This window comes from Microcaecilia unicolor, unplaced genomic scaffold, assembly GCF_901765095.1.
Source record: "Microcaecilia unicolor unplaced genomic scaffold, aMicUni1.1, whole genome shotgun sequence".
Taxonomy (NCBI): domain Eukaryota; kingdom Metazoa; phylum Chordata; class Amphibia; order Gymnophiona; family Siphonopidae; genus Microcaecilia; species Microcaecilia unicolor.
Window position 1 is genome coordinate 46,738 of NW_021963171.1, and position 21,318 is coordinate 68,055.

Sequence of the window (21,318 nt, forward strand, 5' to 3'; positions counted from 1 at the left end):
CCTTATCACTCATGAACAAAAAAGGAGTCACCCACCTTCTTCTCATTTTCTGTTTTCCAGTAGGTAGGAATGACCCTTTAGGAGTGACTTAAGAGTAGATTTCTATAACCAACTAAGAAAAAAAAAACACATAACAACAACAAACCACTGGCCCTGAAGAACTGTAAAGCGATCAGGACATGAAGAGAACAGAATAGGCTCCGACAAGGCAAGGAATTCAGCCCTGTAATCGAAAACATGCTTTTGGCTACAGCTAAATATCCTAACACATGTTAACATTTGAGGCCAATATGCTTCCTAATTAAGAACAACATAAAATCATAGGAAATCCTGTATCCCTGCCTTCGTGCGCTCTCCCTGTGTCTTTCAATGTCCTGGGTTTGTGTCCCAAGCACAGATAACACAAAGGTTAATTTAAAAGAAATGCTTTGCCTGTGGTTCGCTGCCTGTCATTAACCAGATTAATGGACATTCCACTATGCATCACCAAGCACAACACCTCCCCTCCTTAAACATCTCCTATTACCATCTAATCAGCATGATACAGTCTAAATAATAATGCTGGGGTTGTTGTTAAGCTGATGCAGAAACGCTATAAATTCTAATATTATGGGTCTAGCTGAAGATAGTTTGAAATGTTTGCTCCCTTTAAGGCAGGCTATTATCTGTTTTCCTAATTTTATTTTTATTACATTTGTACCCTGCGCTTTCCCACTCATGGCAGGCTCAATGCGACTTGCATGGGGCAATGGAGGGTTAAGTGACTTGCCCAGAGTCACAAGGAGCTGCCTGTGCCTGAAGTGGGAATCAAACTTAGTTCCTCAGGACCAAAGTCCACCACCCTAGGCCACTCCTCCACTGTTGCTACTATTTGAGATTCTACATGGAATGTTGCTATTCCACTAGCAACATTCCATGTAGAAGTCAGCCCTTGCAGATCACCAATGTGGGTGCGCAGGCTTCTGCTTCTGACGTCCTGCATGTACGTGCAGGACGTCAGACTCACAGAAACAGAAGCCTGCGCAGCCTTCTACGTGGAATGTTGCTAGTGGAATAGCAACATTCCATGTAGAATCTCCAATAGTAGCAACATTCCATGTAGAATCTCCAATAGTATCTATTTTATTTTTGTTACATTTGTACCCTGCGCTTTCCCACTCATGGCAGGCTCAATGCGGCTTACATGGGGCAATGGAGGGTTAAGTGACTTGCCCAGAGTCACAAGGAGCTGCCTGTGCCGGGAATCAAACTCAGTTCCTCAGTTCCCCAGGACCAAAGTCCACCACCCTAACCACTAGGCCACTCCTCCACTAATCATTCCCAAACTATGCAAATCTAACCAGAAAGAAAGTTAAGTCCCCCCCCCCCCAAGCCCTTAACATAGGAACCTGTAACTAGTAAGCACCGCCGTTCAGATACATTTTTATGTTCCAATTTCCACAAAATTTGCCCGTTTGTCTGTGGAATGCAAAAGTTCATGAGCATATTTTGAAGACATGTTTACTAATGATTGTTAACGTTAAAGAGATGTTAATATATCTTTGGTGCCTGTATTACTCATTAACATTTTATTAGTGTGCATTAATGCACTTAAAATGTAAATGAGTTGTTAATATACGAAATTATTTAAAAAATTGCTCATTTAGATCCCTGTTTACTAAGCAGCGTTATAGGCGTGTTAATGTTTTTAACGCAGGTTAACCATTTACGAGCGTTAACCATGTGCGTGCCTACAATATCTTTATAGGCGCCTACATGGTTAGTACGCGCGATAAGTGTAGGCACACTAAAAACTCTAATGCACCTTAGTAAACAGGGCACTTAGATATAACACGAGAAGGCCCAATGACTGATACTCAGTAATCCTATACTTGGGAGTTCTGAGGTTAATTTTCTGACCAGGTGCCTAGTTTAAGGCAGCCAAAACACACCCTAGATTAGCTCTCGATATTCAGTGCTGGGTCATGTCTGTGCAGCAACTGAGTATCCGGGGCGGGGATAACCAAAAGGGCCCTGGTAACCAGAGCTTATGCAGTCTGAACCGATATTCAGCTGAGGCCTGCATAACCTTTTTTTTTTTTGCTTTCTAAGTCCCCCCCCCTCCCCGATTCCCCTCCTGGCCCCTGAAAAGCCCCCTCCTTCCTCCCCCCTTCTCCTGCCTACATGAGATACAACCCCTTCCCACCCGGGAATGGTCTCCCAACCCCCTAATCCAGGTAGGCTCCCCCTAGTCCTCCCTGATATCCCTGGTGGTCCAAGTGGGGGCGATGGGGACAGGGCTGGTCCACTTGCTCCTGCCTTGTACAGCAGGTACTTGTGACCTGGCTTGGCCACTGTTTGGGAAACAGGATATTGGAATAGATGGACCATTGGTGTAACCCAGTATGGCTACTCTTATCAGGTAGGCCCGGAGGGACCTATCTTGACCAGGGGTTTGGGGGTTGGAAGGCCATTAGGAAGGGGAGGAGATTGTGACTTGTGGCTTGGGGGAGAGGGATAGGCAGGATGGGGAGCTGCATCAGGGATTAGGGGGGAGGGAGCTTTAAAAAACAAAACAAAAATATTATGTAGATCCCAGCTGATATTCAGTGTCGTGACCTGAATAGGTATCCTGGCCAAGTTAGGCCAGCTTTTACCACATCATAATTTTCCACGGGAGTGACTAACCTGCGCATACTTAGTACCATAGGTTAGTCATTTCTGTGCTATATGAATAATGCTGCTTGTGATCAACCAGGCCACATTTTTAAAAGGGCCAATCAATAATGGCTGAACTATCCCTTCCCCTGATGCCTCCAACACATACCCCTTTCTCAAAGCCGTTGTCATCATATACCACCAACCCCCTGATGCCCTCCCCTTTCCACCAACTCCTCAATGTCCCCCCATCAGCATCAACCACTCCCAAAGACTCCCTTTCCACCAACACCTGATACCACCTTCCTGTTGGAAAAGGCCCTTATGGAACAGCTGGACCCCTAGCTGTAATACTGTGAGACTATCCAGATCAGACCAATCCAGTTTTGAACCCTGCATTAACCAGGGCAGGAACAACTGGGGATTTCTCTTGTCCCTTCCCCATCAGACCCCAGGGATCTTTCAAGTAAGCCCGGGAATACCTAGGTGAAGGGGTGGGGCTTCTTTGGAAAGAGGTGTATTGGAGGTGGTATGTGAAAAGAGGGTATCAGGGGAGACAGCAAGAAGGGATATGTGGCGAAATTGGGGTGGAGGGTATATGATGAGGGGGAAGGACATTGGTGTGAAGGGGAACCTTAAATGTAGATTGGCCAGCCTCTTTAAGAAGTGGTCCAGGAGCCCAGTGCTCCCAGTCAGGAAACATAATGCCAGTTTTTTGCTAGGTTTATTTGTCCAAGAATAACACAGCTTGTGGTGTTCACCACAAGTCATATTCACACGGTAATGAGCTTTTCCATACACGTATCCCATTGTACCTCAGACTAATATGCTTTGCTTCAATATAGCATGTGCCATTTAACATGTGTTAAGAGACAAATAATTATGGCTATATTACACCTTAATAAATATCCTCCTTTGTTTTGATAACTATCTGTGGCATCCTGGGTGAAGAAGGCCATCTTTAGTCCGTGAAGAGAACTGAGGAGAAGGAAAGCAAGAATGAGGTAGGTTCAGTAAAGCTGGATAGTAGGAAAAGAACTTGTGGTGATAACATGGCACGGTCCGTAGAATCTACCTAGCCCTGGTCCAATTTCCCAACTACTGGAGTTGCCGTCAAAGCCCACTCCAGCCTCGATCCTGATCTGTTTTTGCTATTTACGGGACCTAGACCGTAGAAGTCTGCCCAGCATTGGTCTTACTTCCCAACCTCTGAAGCTGCCCTCAAAGCTCACTCCACTTATGAGGTCATTTAAGTTTTGCTTTAATTGGATTCTGTCCTTTTTCTATATTGTGATCCTCTGTGTTTATCCCACGCATTCTTGAATTCTGTCATCATTTGTGTCTTCACAAGTTCTTGCAGGAGGGTATTCCAGGCATTCGCCACCCCCTTTCTGTGAAAAAGCATCTCCTTCTCCTTCTTCATCTCCAAGGCTCCTCCGAGTCTGTCTGTAAGTGACTTTCAGGATGTGGTCTCACAAGTACAGAGGCCCCTCACAGACAGCTTCACAGTTTGTGAATTTTCATTCAAAACCTCTTCAAACCTGAATTTTCAGACTAAGCCTTTTGAAAGCATAATGGTCACCTGAAGAAGTGTCAAAATGGCATTTCCAGTCTTCAAAGGTCACACTCATTAAAGACAATTGGGTAGGGTCTCCACAGAGTGGATGAACGTCAAATCCCACGAGGTGAGGATACAGAAAAATAAAGTCTCTACGTCCTGAAGTCATTGGTCCACTTCCCACTCTGTTTTTCTGTACGCTCATTAAAGACAACCAGAAACTTCATAATAAAACTGATATACTAAAGAATAAAACAAAAACAAGAAAGTTGTGATATATTCATTTTCAGATATCATCTTCTATCACCACTTGAAATACTTGAAAACTAGAGGTCAAATATTCAGCCAGCAGCAGTCGGTATTTTTTTCTTTTTTTGGCCGATTCAATGTTGGGCACAAGTATTAAATATTCAGCTATGCTTTGATTTACTAAAATTTGGTTAATCACTTTTCCTCAAAGAGATAACAAAGGGGGGTCTTTTAGTAAGTTGCAGTAGTGTTTTTAGCACACGCTAGAGAATCCCATAGAAATATATGGGCGTCTCTAGCATTTAGCACACCCCAGTCATTAGTGTGTGCTAAGAATGGTACTGAAGCTTAGTAAAAGGCCCAGAAAATGATGTACATAAGCAAAGTGAGCAAACAGCTTAAAAGAATGGCAATATTTTTAAGGAAAGTGGAAACAAACCAAGAACGTAGGAGAAGGGGAGAGATGTATTCTCAGTGGAGGAGGGTAGTTAGTGGGGTCCCGCAGGGGTCTGTGCTGGGTCCGTTGCTTTTTAATGTATTTATAAATGACCTAGAGATGGGAATAACTAGTGAGGTAATTAAATTCGCCGATGACACAAAATTATTCAGGGTCGTCAAGTCGCAGGAGGAATGTGAACGATTACAGGAGGACCTTGCGAGACTGGGAGAATGGGCGTGCAAGTGGCAGATGAAGTTCAATGTTGACAAGTGCAAAGTGATGCATGTGGGTAAGAGGAACCCGAATTATAGCTACATCTTGCAAGGTTCCACGTTAGGAGTTACGGATCAAGAAAGGGATCTGGGTGTCGTCGTTGATGATACGCTGAAACCTTCTGCTCAGTGTGCTGCTGCGGCTAGGAAAGCGAATAGAATGTTGGGTGTTATTAGGAAGGGTATGGAGTCCAGGTGTGCGGATGTTATAATGCCGTTGTATCGCTCCATGGTGCGACCGCACCTGGAGTATTGTGTTCAATACTGGTCTCCGTATCTCAAAAAAGATATAGTAGAATTGGAAAAGGTACAGCGAAGGGCGACGAAAATGATAGTGGGGATGGGACGACTTTCCTATGAAGAGAGGCTGAGAAGGCTAGGGCTTTTCAGCTTGGAGAAGAGACGGCTGAGGGGAGATATGATAGAAGTGTATAAAATAATGAGTGGAATGGATCGGGTGGATGTGAAGCGACTGTTCACGCTATCCAAAAATACTAGGACTAGAGGGCATGAGTTGAAGCTACAGTGTGGTAAATTTAAAACGAATCGGAGAAAATTTTTCTTCACCCAACGTGTAATTAGACTCTGGAATTCGTTGCCGGAGAACGTGGTACGGGCGGTTAGCTTGACGGAGTTTAAAAAGGGGTTAGATAGATTCCTAAAGGACAAGTCCATAGACCGCTATTAAATGGACTTAGAAAAATGCCGCATTTTTAGGTATAACTTGTCTGGAATGTTTTTACGTTTAGGGAGCGTGCCAGGTGCCCTTGACCTGGATTGGCCACTGTCGGTGACAGGATGCTGGGCTAGATGGACCTTTGGTCTTTCCCAGTATGGCACTACTTATGTACTTATGTACTTATGTGAGTGATAGAGACTGCGATGCCGGGAATCCTGGGAGAGCTGTTGGTACTTCCTTTTTAGCGAGCGGTAAGCCCATGTTGGGCTTACCGTCGCTTTGTAAAAGGGGCCCTTTCGTAGGTCTTCTTGACCAAAAATTATTCATGGATTTTTCCATTAGGAATTTGTCCAAACCTCTTTTAAACCCTTCACCATATCCTTTGGCAACAAGGGTAAGGTTAATGGGATTTGCTATACCGCCTTTCTGTGGTACAATCAAAGTGGTTTGCATTTATTATGTGCAGATACCTTCTCTGTCCTTAGTGGGCTCACAATCTAATTTTTGTACCTGGGGCAATGGAGGGTTAAGTGACTTCCTGAGAGTCGCAAGGAACTGCAGTGGGAATCAAACCCAGTTCCCCAGGTTCTCAGCCCACAAATTTCATAGCTTGATTGTTCATTGAGTAAAAAAATGTAGTCTGCTACCTGTTAGGTTCAGGGAGTTTCCCCTAATCTTGGTAGAGGAGTGTGGTAGCCGTGTTAGTCCACTCTTAAGGTTATCAATAGAAATCAAACAAAATAAAACATGGAAAAGAAAATAAGATGATACCTTTTTTATTGGACATAACTTAATACATTTCTTGATTAGCTTTCGAAGGTTGCCCTTCTTCGTGTTCCGATCTGACGAAGAAGGGCAACCTTCGAAAGATAATCAAGAAATGTATTAAGTTATGTCCAATAAAAAAGGTATCATCTTATTTTACTACTACTTATCATTTCTAAAGCGCTACTAGACGTACGCAGCACTGTACACTTGAACATGAAGAGACAGTCCCTGCTCGACAGAGCTTACAATCTAATTAGGACAGACAAACAGGACAAATAAGGGATAAGGACAAAGAGTAGCAAGATTCCGTGCAGAATCCCAAAGAGTTACAAGATTTTGGAATCCCAATTAATTCTACTACTTATTTCTAAAGCGCTACTAGACGTACGCAGCACTGTACACTTGAACATGAAGAGACAGTCCCTGCTCCACAGAGCTTACAATCTAATTAGGACAGACAAACAGGACAAACAAGAGATAAGGGAATATTAAAGTGAGGATGATAAAATAAGGGTTCTGAACAAGTGAATAAGGGTTAGGAGTTAAAAGCAGCATCAAAAAGGTGGGCTTCCAGCCCAGACCCGAAGACAGCCAGAGATGGAGCCCGACACACCGGCTCAGGAAGTCCATTCCAGGCATATGGTGCAGCAAGATAAAAGGAACGGGAGCCTGGAGTCAGCAGTGGAGGAGAAGGGTGCAGACAAGAGAGATCCACCCAGTGAACGGAGCTCACGGGGAGAAGTGCAGGGAGATATAAGAGCGGACAGGCACCGAGGAGCCGCAGAGTGAATGCACTCATAAAGTCAACAAGATTTTCTTTTCCATGTTTTATTTTGTTTGATTTCTATTGATAACCCTAATCTTGGAAAAGTTTGAAGACTTAATCATTCCCTATTTACTTCTTCTGCTCCACTCATATATCTCCTCACTCAATCATCTCTTCTCCAAGCTGAAAAACCTTAATCTGTTCAGTGTTTCTTAAAGGAACCTTTTCACCCCCTGTATCTTTTCAAGTTCCATCATGTCTTTCTTGAGATGGGGCCACCAGAACTTCTATTTTATTTATTTATTACTAGCCGTTGAGCCCGTAAAAACAGGCTAGTAAAGGAAGGGGGGGTTTGAAAGGCCCCCCCCCCCGATAGGTCGCCGCCACCCCTCCACCCGGGCCGGGTACCTGGCTTCACTATTCAAACTGCCGGAACGCAGCACACAGCTCATCTGAGCTGCCGTCGGCCTTCCTTTTTCTCTGCGTGTGTTCCGCCCTCGTGTGACGTAACGTCGGCGAGGGCGGGACACAGGCAGGTAAGGAAGGCCAACGGCAGCTCAGATGAGCTGTGTGCTGCGTTCCGGCGGTTTGAATAGTGAAGCCAGGTACCCGGGCCGGGTGGAGGGTGGGTGGCGGCGGTGACTCCAGGTGGGTGGGGGGAGCGGTAGCGGCAACCCTGGGGGGGGGGGAGCGGTGGCGACTGTGGTTCCCTCACTCGCAGGTGCGCAGGTTCCCTCTCTGTCACGCCCCCGTCATCACGTATTGACACGGGGGCGGGACAGAGAAGGTCTCTACTGCGTATTTGCAAGTGAGTACGCCTCTTGCCATTTATATGTTTGATTACATTTGTATCCCACATTTTCCCACCTATTTGCAGGCTCAATGTGGCTTACATAGTACCGGAAAGGCGTTTGCTGTTTCCCAGTGGCGTACCAAGGGGGGGGGGGGCGGTGGGGGCGGTCCGCCCCTGGGTGCACGCCGCTGGGCGGGTGCCGCAGCGCACCTCTCTGCTCCCAGTTCGCTATGCTCGCTAAATTCTCTCGTTCGCTGCAGCATCCCTCCTTCTGCCCCGGAACAGGTTACTTCCTGTTCCGGGGCAGAGGGAGGGAGCTGCAGCGAACGAGAGAATTTAGCGAGCGTAGCAAACTGGGAGCAGACAGGTGCGCGCTGCGGCACCCCCCCAGCGGTGTGCACCCGGGGGGGGGTCATTTCACAGGGGGGGGCGCATCGGCGATCCGCCCCGGGTGCCGTCGAGGGTAGGAACGCCACTGCCGTTTCCGGTGTGAACCAATATAATGTGATGTGAAAGATGTAATTTAAATGGTGAAAAAGTCACCGTAATAGTCGCAAGATGGGAGAGTAGCGTTGTGTTCATACATGCTTCGGTTTTCTTACGTAGCCAAGGTCAATCCTTTAGGTTGAATCGGGAGGGTATGCTTTTTTGAACAGGGTGGTTTTTAGTGTTTTCCGGAAGTTTAGATGGTCTTAGGTCGCTTTTAAGGCTTTTGGTAGTGCGTTCCACAATTGTGTGCTTATGTAGGAGAAGCTGGATGCATAGGTAGATTTATATTTAAGACCTTTACAGCTTGAGTGATGTAGGTTTAGATATGATCGTATTGAATCGGAGGCGTTTCTGGTTGGTAGGTCGATTAAGTCTGTCATGTACCCGGGCGCTTCACCGTAGAGAATTTTGTGGACCATGGTGCAGATTTTAAAGGCAATGCGTTCTTTGATTGGGAGCCAGTGTAGCTTTTCACTGAGGGGTTTTGCGCTTTCGAATCGCGTTTTTCCAAATATGAGTCTGGCTGCCGTGTTTTGAGCAGTCTGCAGTTGTATTACACTTTGGATCTATAGCGAGACATTATAATATTCACAGTTTTATTCGCCATTCTTTTCTGACTAATTTATAAAACTTTATTTGCTCTGACCACCATATACCAAGTCAAAATGACACATTTAAAAAATTTTAATAGACAGGATCCATGATACTAAGAGAAAAATCATCTCTCATGAGTACTTATAGGAAAGGGGCCTTTGATTATGGAAATGGCTTCTCTATGAAAATTAGATAATTTGGTAATGAAGAATAGTTATTTTTCTTGTAAAAATTGGAATTTCTGGAGAACCAATTAAGGGAAAATAACTTGAGAATGATAAATTTACCTATAATATCCTATATATTAGCTACTGAATTCTTGAAGAAATATTTCTCTGATACTTTGCTAATATCTTCTGATAGCCACCTTTTGGTGACTAAAATTATATTTCCTTTAAAATCTTCTTTCAGAGAAAAGAGATGTGTTTAACTGACATTTTGGAAAATTCAGAAGTTATAGATAGAGTTATATTATTAGTGACTTTCGTTTTTGATTAGATAGGAACAACGTTTTGAAATTGTATTTGGGTTCAAAGATGAATATATTTCCTGACATATCAAGGGAATCGCAGACTGGGAGGTGTAAAGTCTTGGCTTTGCTTAAAGCCCACCTCTTCAATGCTGCGTTCGGCACCTAACCCTTACCGTTCAGTGAATCCAGACTGCCCCAATTTGACTGCCCCTATCGGACCGACCGTTCACTTGTCTATTAGATTGTAAGCTCTTAGAGCAGGGACTGTCTCTCTTTGTTAAATTGTACAGCGCTGCGTAACCCTAGTGGCGCTCTAGAAATGTTAAGTAGTAGTAGTAGTAAGAGAAAAATCATCTCTCACAAATACTTATAGGAAAGGGACCTTTGCAAACACCACTTTTGACTGAATTTGAAATCTAGAATAGGATATAACGTGAGAGTTTGTCTTGATTAACTGGCTTGGAAGAATTCTAGCCCCCCAGAAGAGGGAAACGAAACCACTTCTGTACCCACCAGTCAAGAAAAACAAGGCATTATTTGCTATACTTCATCTTTTTTTTTTTTTTTTTTGTTACATTTGTACCCCACGCTTTCCCACTCATGGCAGGCTCAATGTGGCAGGCAATGGAGGGTCAAGTGACTTGCCCAGAGTCACAAGGAGCTGCCTGTGCCTGAAGTGGGAATGGAACTCAGTTCCTCAAGACCAAAGTCCACCACCCTAACCACTAGGCCACTCCTCCACTGTTGCTACTATTTGAGATTCTACATGGAATGTTGCTATTCCACTAGCAACATTCCATGTAGAAGTCGGCCCTTGCAGATCACCAATGTGGCCGCGCAGGCTTCTACACGGAATGTTGCTAGTGGAATAGCAACATTCCATGTAGAATCTCCAATAGTATCTATTTTATTTTTGTTACATTTGTACCCTGCGCTTTCCCACTCATGGCAGGCTCAATGCAGCAATGGAGGGTTAAGTGACTTGCCCAGAGTCACAAGGAGCTGCCTGTGCCTGAAGTGGGAATCGAACTCAGTTCCTCAGGACCAAAGTCCACCACCCTAACCACTAGGCCACTCCTCTTCATCTTCCTTAGATCTTTTCCATTGATAAAGGAAATGAAAATGACAGAAAGAAAGAAACGCTACGTCTGAAAGGTTATCTCTTTACATTTTCTCTGCAATTTTTCTACTCACAGTTTACAGAATTATTGAATTTTAAAATCAGGTTCAGATGCTCTTTTCCTGCCTTGCTGCTTTACATTTCCGTTGCTTTTTCGCGAATCTATTTATTGCTTGTTTTTTTTGGCTCCTTCTCACGTTCCATTTTTCATTATTAGTTCTTTATGATCTTCTGTTTCCCTTTTTTTACTTTCTGTCATGGCTGCTGTCCCAGTTGTGCTCCTCTGAGACCCTGCGTTTCCTCTAGCTAATGAAACCAGAGCTGACTGCCTCCCTCGTTTTTTTTTTTTTTTTTTTGCCATCCAGCTGTTTCCCTTTTAAAATATAAACTCATCTTTATTCACTAAAAGTGCTGTGAACACTTTGCTGCTTCCAGAGAAGATTTCAGCTCTGACAAATAAAACTCTGTGCTTTCGACAAGGTTTTGATTGTGTGGCTTACAAATGTCCTTCTTAAAAAAACTAAAGCCTCATTAAATAAGGTCATTAGGGCCCTTCGTTATGTCACTGGTTACTTAGCACCCCTGAGCACCACCATTTTTTTTTGCCCACAGCAGCCTGCCCTCCTCTTAGCCAGTCATTTAAACCTCCCACATCGAAGCTTGAAGTTTCTTTGCCTCTGTGAAAGTGCAGTCTAACACCACCGACCTGGATTTTAAATGATTAGTTGGTGAAAACTTGCCAACTTTCTGTGCAGCCTGCCAAGTCAAGTCAATTTAGTGCGAAGCTTTAACTGCGCAAGTAGGCCTTAATCCCTGCTTAATCTCCAGTGTGCCCTTGACATCACGGAAATTACTTACAAAGCAAATGCCATCAGATGAGCCTCGTTAACTGTTTCAGTCTGGGTGTGCCACTTCTGAGCTTCGGCTTCTTTAACTTATAAGGGCCTCCCTAAGCCAAAACATTTCACGGGAGCAAATGAGCACAATTGCAGAGGAGATCGTTTTACATAATTGGATGGGCGAAAACTTTTTTTTTTTTTTAATATTTCATCTGTCCCATGTATGACAGCTAGTTTAAGAAATTCAAGTATCAGTTCATCATCTATCCATTAGCCTTTACTTTATTAAAATTGTGGAGTCTATTATAAATACCAAGGCCACCTGTCTTCTTTTCCTCTCTGTTCTCTGTTTTTCATATTTAACGTTATGCAATGCTTGTGTTTCTTTCACAAATGGACTGGGGTGTTTGTGATTAGCAGAGAAGGTGTTTCAACCAGGAACTTCTCATGGTTCGTAAGTGAAGATGGAGGTAATTGATTATTTTTATTTTTATTACATTTGTACCCCGCGCTTTCCCACTCATGGCAGGCTCAATGCGGTTTACACGGGGCAATGGAGGGTTAAGTGACTTGCCCAGAGTCACAAGGAGCTGCCTGTGCCTGAAGTGGGAATCAAACTCAGTTCCTCAGGACCAAAGTCCACCACCCTAACCACTAGGCCACTCCTCCACTCCATTATAGTTTTCCAGAACTCAAAAATGCAACTCAAAACAAAGACTGGATCTTTTTTATTCTGAGTTATCAAACATATAAATGGCAAGAGGCGTACTCACTCGCAAATGCGCAGTAGAGACCCTCTCTGTCCCGCCCCCACGTCAATACGTGATGACGGGGGCGTGACAGAGAGGGAACCTGCGCACCTGCGAGGGAACCGCCGTCGCTACCACTCCCCCACCCACCCGGAGTCGCCGCCGCCACCCACCCTTCACCCGGCCCGGGAACCTGGCTTCACTATTCCAACCGCCGGAACGCAGCACACAGCTCATCTGAGCTGCCGTTGGCCTTCCTTACCTGCCTGTGTCCCGACCTCGCCGACGTTACGTCACACGAGGGCGGAACACACGCAGAGAAGAAGGAAGGCCGACGGCAGCTCAGATGAGCTGTGTGCTGCATTCCGGCGGTTGGAATAGTGAAGCCAGGTACCCGGCCCGGGTGGAGAGGTGGCGGAGGGGACTCTGGGGGGGGGGGGGGTGACGGCGGCAACCTATCCGGGGGGGGCATTTCAACCCCCCCCCCCTTTCCTTTACTAGCCCGTTTTCACGGGCTCAACGGCTAGTACTGACATAAGGCAGACATATTGCCTCACGAATCTGCTTCACTTCTTTGAATGCATGAATAAACATGTGGATAAAGGTGTGAGCTGGTTGTAGCTAGATTTTCAGAAAGCGTTAGACAAAGTCCCTCATGAGAGACTCCTGAGAAAATTAAAAACCCATGGGATATAGTAAAATTGTAAATGACGGCAGATAAAGACCTGTATGGTCCATCCAGTCTGTCCAACAAGATAAACTCATTTTACATGGTATGTGATACTTTATATGTATACCCGAGATTGATTGTCCTTGCCTTTCTCAGGGCACAGACCGTAGACAGTCTGCCCAGTACTGTTCTTGTACTAAGTTCCGAAGCTAAAGTCGAAGCCCCTTAACATTTACACTCCAGCCCATCCCTATCTATTCAGTCACGATCAGGGCATAGACCTTAGAAGTCTGCCTAGCTCCCGCTCTGTTTCCCCATTTACCGGCGTCACCACCCAATCTCCGCTAAGATTCCATGGAACCATTCCTTCTAAACCCGATTCCTTTGTGTTTCTCCCACGCATGCTTGAATTCCATTACCATTTTCATCTCCACCACCTCCCGCGGGAGGGCATTGTACATATCCACCACCCTCTCCGTGACAAAATACTTCCTGACGTTAGTCCTGAGTCTGCCCCCCTTCAACCTCAATTCATGTCACGATAGGAGGTCATGTTCTGTTTTTGATTAGGAATTGGTTGATGGATAGAAAATAGAGGTTAGGCTTAAATGACCAATTCTCTCAGTGGAGGAGGGTGAATAGTGGAGTGCCACAGGGATCGGTACTGGGACCAGTGCTATTTAATAGATTTAATAATGAGCTGGAAATGGGAACAATAAGCAGGTGTTAAAATTTACAAACGACATAAAACTATTCAAGGTTGTTAAAATGCATGTGGATTGTGAAATATTGCAGGAAGACCTTAAGAAGTTGGAAGACTGGGCAACCAAATGGCAAATGAGATTTAATGTGGACAAGTGCAAAGTGAAGCAAATTGGGAAGTATAATCCAAATCATAGTTGTTTGATGTAAGGTTCCACCCTAGGAGACAGCACCCAAGAAAAAGATCTGAGTGTCATTGTGGACAATATGCTGAAATCCTCTGCCCAGTTTGTACATAAGTACATAAGTAGTGCCATACTGGGAAAGACCAAAGGTCCATCTAGCCCAGCATCCTGTCACCGACAGTGGCCAATCCAGGTCAAGGGCACCTGGCACGCTCCCCAAACGTAAAAACATTCCAGACAAGTTATACCTAAAAATGCGGAATTTTTCCAAGTCCATTTAATAGCGGTCTATGGACTTGTCCTTTAGGAATCTATCTAACCCCTTTTTAAACTCCGTCAAGCTAACCGCCCGTACCACGTTCTCCGGCAACGAATTCCAGAGTCTAATTACACGTTGGGTGAAGAAACATTTTCTCCGATTCGTTTTAAATTTACCACACTGTAGCTTCAACTCATGCCCTCTAGTCCTAGTATTTTTGGATAGCGTGAACAGTCGCTTCACATCCACCCGATCCATTCCACTCATTATTTTATACACTTCTATCATATCTCCCCTCAGCCGTCTCTTCTCCAAGCTGAAAAGCCCTAGCCTTCTCAGCCCCCCCCCCCCAAAAAAAAAAAAACCCTAGGAATTATTTATTTATTTATTTGTTGTATTTGTATCCCACATTTTCCCACCTCTTTGCAGCTGGTGCCCCCCTTGGAGACCTGGACCCGTGGAATTTTGCCCCCCCTGCTCCCCCCCTTCTCGGCGGCCCTGAGAGACAGAGAGAGAGAGAGAGAAAGAGGCACAGTAGAAGCCATCCGCACATACGTGGATACAACTTTTGATAAAAAATATCTTTCCCTAGTCCGGAGTAGCTAATGTTTTAATTGTATCCAGTGGCGTAGGAAGGGGGGGCGGGGGGGCGGTCCACCCCGGATGCACGCCGCTGGGGGGGTGTCATCTCTGTTGGTTCCTTGCTCCCTCTGCCCTGGAACAGGTTACTTCCTGTTCCGGGGCAGAGAGAGCAAGGAACCAATGGAGCCGACGCAGCTCCCAGCGATGTGGACTCGGGGGCGGATCGGCCCTCCTGCCCGCTCCTCGCTTCTAAACTAGGTAAGATCGCGCTCCTGGGGAGGGTGCGCGCTGGAGGGGGGGGCGCGCCGAGGGGGTCGGCGTGCTGCACCCCGGGGAGGGGGGTGCGCAGCGGTGACCCACCCCGGGTGTCAGCCGCCCTCGCTACGGCACTGATTGTATCATAGTGGAATGCTGCTAAGGTTGTGAGTGCAGCTGCAGATCAAACAGAGCGAGCAAGCTAAAGTCAAGAGATCACATTGTATATAATCGTTCTCATCGGTATATAAAATGTAATTGCATCCAGTAGTCTCCATTCATATATGACTGAAGAAGACAAACAAAAGAGATTGGATTCAAATTAGGGATGTGCATTCATTTGAAACAACATCAGCAATGTCAACGAGATATCCCATGTCATGTCATGTCATTAACAAGTGAAAACAAGCAGGACAGCATTACATTTTGTTGTTTTCTTATGCCATGAACAGTGAGCACTATTTTCAAACAGTGCACACTATTTACAGAACAGTATGCAGTATCGGGAAAGAGGTCACACTCTTGTAAACAGTGCATATCATTTGCAAATAGTGCCTACTATTTCAGAAGAGTGCACACTTTTAACAACATTATTCCCATGATGACATAATGCAAAAAAAAAAAAAAAAGAATCCCAGAAACAACATGGTAAAGAACAGGAAATGAAAATTATCTGGCTGCACACCTTCCTTCAAATACAGATTCCCTACAGCGTCATACTGAGTTCCACAATGCAGAGAGGGCTCCTTTTACTAAGCCACAATAAAAAGTGGCCTGCGGTACATAAGTATTGCCATACTGGGAAAGACCAAAGGTCTATCGAGCCCAGCATCCTGTTTCGAACAGTGGCCAATCCAGGTCACAAATACCCGGCAAGATCCCCCCCCAAAAACTCCGCTAAGCTAACCGCCTTTACCACATTCTCTGGCAACGAATTCCAGAGTTTAATTACACGTTGAGTGAAGAAACATTTTCTCCGATTCATTTTAAATTTACTACATTGTAGCTTCATCGCATGCCCCCTAGTCCTAGTATCTTTGGAAAGCGTGAACAGACGCTTCACATCTACCCGTTCAACTCCACTTATTATTTTATAGACCTCTATCGTATCTCCCCTCAGCCGCCTTTTCTCCAAGCTGAAGAGCCCTAGCCGCTTTCGCCTTTCCTCATAGGGAAGTCGTCCCATCCCCTTTATCATTTTTGTCGCCCTTCTCTGCACCTTTTCTAATTCCACTATATCTTTTTTGAGATGCCTGTGGGTGCCTGTTTTTGGTGCGTGCCAAGTCAATTTTCCACATCTGGGGAAAAGGGCTTTTTTTTTTTCCAATGGCTATATTTAGACTATATTTCAGCAAAGACCAATTGTTTATAACATATCAACAAGCTGAATAAACTCTTCTATTTCCAGATCTTGTGTGTATCGATATTATATTCCAATAGTTTTGATGTTCTTAAACATTATATTCATTATATTCATAATTAATTGGAGCACTTTGTCCCCCTGATGAAGTTTGATTGAAGAGCGAAACGGAAACCCCGTTGGGCACGAGACAGCTAAGTGTCTGTTTGCTTAATTGCTTTTTGGAAAAGATATAGTGCACGATTTGTATAAATAAATAAATAAATAAATAAAAACATCACAAAAAAATTTCCTGGAGGTTTTTGAGACCAGTGATAAGAACGGAGTCCAGTATGAGCTGGCGCTAAAGATATTACACCTGCTGCCAAGCCGGGACTATTGAGGTCTTCTCCTCCAATTAATTATGAATATCAAAAATATTGGAATATTTATTTATTTATTTATTTATTTTGCTGCATTTGTATCCCACATTTTCCCACCTACTTGCAGGCTCAATGTGGCTTACAATATGTTAAAACGATAATCACATTAATGGAATAAGAACGTCAGAATATTGTTACAAATAAGGTGTATAAGAATATCATGGCAATCATAACTAATAATAATCATAATTGGGAAGCAAAGCCAGTGCTGGGCAGACTTCTACAGTCTGTGCCCTGATCATGGCTGAATAGACTTGGATGAGTTGAAGTGGAGCTTTTCGGGGGCTTCGATGACAACTTCAGACGTTTTAGAACAAGGACAGTGCCGGGCAGACTGGCAAGGGCATATATATATATATATATAAGTATATATAAGTACATAAGTAATGCCATACTGAGAAAAGACCAAGGGTCCATCGAGCCCAGCATCTTGTCCACGACAGCGGCCAATCCAGGCCAAGGGCACCTGGCAAGCTTCCCAAACGTCCAAACATTCTATACAATCAAGCCATTGTGACATCACTAATGAGGTTGGCTCTTATTGGTGGAATGAGCCACTATGACATCACAATAGGTTAAATCACTGCTCTATGTAATAAAAGTGAGCCAAGTAGAGGACATAAGTACATAAGTAATGCCACACTGGGAAAAGACCAAGGGTCCATCGAGCCCAGCATCCTGTCCACGACAGCGGCCAATCCAGGCCAAGGGCACCTGGCGAGCTTCCTGGCAAATCAAGATCAGGTATACATAATCACATCACACCTTATGTAGTGAGTTTAATCTTGTTGGCAGACTGGATGGACTGTACAGATCTTTATCTGCTGCCATCTACTATGTTACTCTAACTTCAGAGGAAAATCCCCACATGCCCTTACACTTCACCGTTATTAGCTGCAACTTTACAACATTTTTGCTTCTCGTTCAGCTGCAAGTATCCCACCCAACCATCTTGGGTACTTCCCATGTTATTTTCTACAACTATAAAAATACTTTGACGATTCAAGTATTTAGTTGCCCTGCTGTTAAAATTTCTCCCGACAGGATCCAAAATAGAGTAAGAGCTCAATTTAGGGTTTAAGAGAGAAGAATGCTTTACCCCTCTGTATAATATTGATACACAAGAGATCTGGAAATAGAAGAGTGCATTCAGCTTGTTGATGTGTTATAAACTTTTTGTTGCAATGGACCAGGAAAGGGTCTGTGGTAAAATTAAAACCAGCATGCTCCTGTTTATGGCCTGAACCCTTAATGTCACCCATTGATGTAGTGGTAAGGGCTCATACGCTACACGCGCAGTGACCGGTCAGCTCGGGCCACATCTGGGTTACACCTGCATCCGTTAGGGCTACTGTAGTGGTGTACAGTTCGGTACAGTAGGTGTTTGGTGGGTGTTGGAGGTCTCCCCATACAATATGAAGGGGTAACGATGAGATGTGTACCTAAGACTTTTTATGTGAAGTCCACTGCAGTGCCCCCTAAGGTACCCCACTGCTCTGCTGCGATGGCAGTATGGCAAGTCTACTAAGAACCAGGGCCGCTGAGGGGGGGGGGACAGGGGGGACAAAAGTCCCCGGGCCCGGGCCTCCGGAGGGGGCCCAGCGCCACCGCAGTCAGGCCCACCCCGTCGCTCCCAAACTAACTAACCTTAAACGCCTCCTTCCTTTCCTTTCACCACCTTCGCAGCAAGCAGCAGCAGGGCAGGCCACTCCTTCTTTCCGTATCCCGCCCTTGCCTGACGTAACGTCCGCGAGGGAGGAGCACGGAAGGAAGGAGAGGTCTGCCCTGCTGCTGCTTGCCGCGAAGGTGGTGAAAGGAAAGGAAGGAGGCGTTTAAGGTTAGTTCAGGGCCCGGTAGCGGGTGGAGGGGGACCCGGCGACCTCAGGTGGGGGGGCCCGGGGGCGACGATGACCTCGGGTGGGGTGGGTTTGGGGGCCCGGGGGCGGCCTTGTCCCGGGCCCGGCTCTGGCTCTCGGTGGCCCTGCTAAGAACATTGGCTCCTCCTACATCCCAATGCCTTGATTTTGTGCGTTTTTCACTTGGACTTTTTTTTTTTAATGAAAACGGTCCAAAAAGATAGATGCACTGAGCACAACAATGGCCATTTTCAAAACAAAAGGAAAAACCTTTTTCTGTTTTGGCAATGGCAATGTTCGCTACTGGATATTAGGACGTTTTCTGCAAAATGTCCAAAGTTGGATTTAGACATCATATCGAAAATGCCCCTCCACATGTAATAAAATACTCAAAAGAAACTGCAGAGACAAAAGGCTACATCTTTATTCATAACTATTTCAAAACAAAACTCCAGGAAACACCTGAAGTCATCAATCCAAGAACAAGTCTGCAAGTGGAGGAGTGGCTAATGGTTAGTGCAGCAGGCTTTGATCCTGGCAACTTGGGTTTGATTCCCCCTGCAGCTCATTGTGACTGTGGGCAAGTCAGTTAGTAATTCTCTCCCTGCCATGTTCCAGCTAGGGAGCACAAAGCCTACCAGGCCAACAATGAGCTTTTCAGACTGGTTCCAGCTGATTTAGTGACCATGTTATTCAGCGGGAAATGCACAAAGGGGTTCTGTAGGCAACAGACAATGGGAATCCTAAGCTAATTTATTTAATTGAGCTATGAAGCATTCAAGTGTGCATTCTGAGCAATGCACAGCACAGAAGCAGCCTCTACCTTTGCTGTGGAAAATTTAATGGGAGGTGGTGGGAGGCGGGGCTGGTGGTTGGGAGGCGGGGATAGTGTTGGGCAGACCTATACAGTCTGTGCCCTGAAGAGGAGAGGTACAAATCAAGGTAAGGTATACACAAAAAGTAGCACATATGAGTTTATCTTGTTGGCAGACTGGATGGACCGTGCAGGTCTTTTTCTGCCGTCATCTACTACGTATGTATGTTACTATGTCTGGAGCTGTCGGTTCTGACAGTTTTTTCATTGTTGCAAGTACTCCACAGCTGCTCCTGGATCCTTTGCCACTCCTGCCTACTTCACCCTCACAATTGTGGCTCCATCTAGAGGGCTGGGGGACAACTTCAAGTGTACCGGGGGGACCGGGGACAGGGAGGAGAAGGACCTAGGGAGAGACAAGACACGCCATGGCAGAGAGATTACTGACTGCGGCAGCAAAGTATGGGATTAGAGGTGGGTGCCACTTTTTTCTCACGCCCTCTCTCCCAGTGGCGGGGAGGTAGGGAAGATATTGTAGCCACAACATGACAGTCCTAAGGGCCCCCAGAGGAGGAGGGACCTCCTAGTCAGTGTCCGTCAGCCGCCACGCCAAGCCCTGAAGCATAACTCAAGCACACCCCAGAGGAGTTTTGAGAAAATAAAAGCTATATCCAGCCTTCATTCACACAGCTTGTAAGCGTATATGACAGCCAGGTGTAGCACAGCTGTTCTGAGCATTTATTTTATTTATTTATTTATTTATTTATTACATTTGCACCCCACATTTTCCCACCTATTTGCAGCAGGGGCATAGCTACGTGGGGCCACGGGGGCATGGGCCCCCGTAGATTTGGCCCTGGCCCCCCGCCGCCAACCCCTTCGACGCCCCCTCCCCCACAACCGCCGTCGGGTACCTTTGCTGGCGGGAATCCCCAACCCCAGCCAGCCAAAGTCCTCTTCTCCGGCGCGGCCGCGTTGCTGATCTGCAGGACATCAGACTCACAGAAACAGAAGCCTGCCCTTGCAGATCAGCAACACCAAAGAGGACTTTGGCTGGCGGGGGTTGGGGGCCCCCACCAGCAAAGGTACCCGATGGCAGGGGGGGGGGGGCTAAAATGTGCCCCCTCAGCTCGGGCTCTGGACCCCCCCTCCCGCCAAAGTCTAGCTACGCCCCTGATTTGCAGGCTCAATGTGCTTAGCGATTGGCTGCTCTGCGAATGCATATCTTAGTGACCGGTCGAGCTGCTCACTGATTTTGCTAGCAGCTCATTTGCATGCAATTCTTTTTGTGCGCACCCCTCGCTAATTTTATTGGTGATTTATGGGGACTTTTTTGCATCTCCCCCCTATTAGCTCGTGTTTAGCTCGGGAGCCCTTATTGCCTAGAAAATAGGTATCAGTAAAGGCTCCCAGGCTAATGGCAACCTACTAAATTGGGAAATGAGCACTTGGCCATTAATCGAGGAAATGGAAAATGCAGTCATTTTATAACCACACTAAAAATGACCTCAGCACGCGGGAAACCCACGCACTAATTACAGTGACGCCACATTTCAGCGCAGCTTAATGAAAGGACCCCTTCACATGTTGTTTCCTTTTCGGTTGGATTATTAGTCCGTCTCTCTACATCTTATTTTAAACTTGGCTAAAGCTTCCTATTTTAGATTACTTACCTGCTTATAATCGAACGAGAAAAACGCCCAAGTTCCGACCTAAATCGGGAGATGGACGTTTATCTCACAAAAACGAATAAAGCGGTATAATGGAAAGCCGATTTTTGGACATTTTC

General features: G+C 45.6%; 1 non-coding gene across 1 annotated transcript; it reads right to left on the bottom strand.

Moving 5' to 3' along the window:
* Positions 1 to 17,885: 17,885 nt before the first annotated feature.
* LOC115459038 lies at positions 17,886 to 18,006 on the bottom strand. The gene has a single exon (XR_003940195.1). It is a non-coding gene; the product is annotated as a small nucleolar RNA SNORA26 (small nucleolar RNA).
* Between the last annotated feature and the right edge of the window lie 3,312 nt (positions 18,007 to 21,318).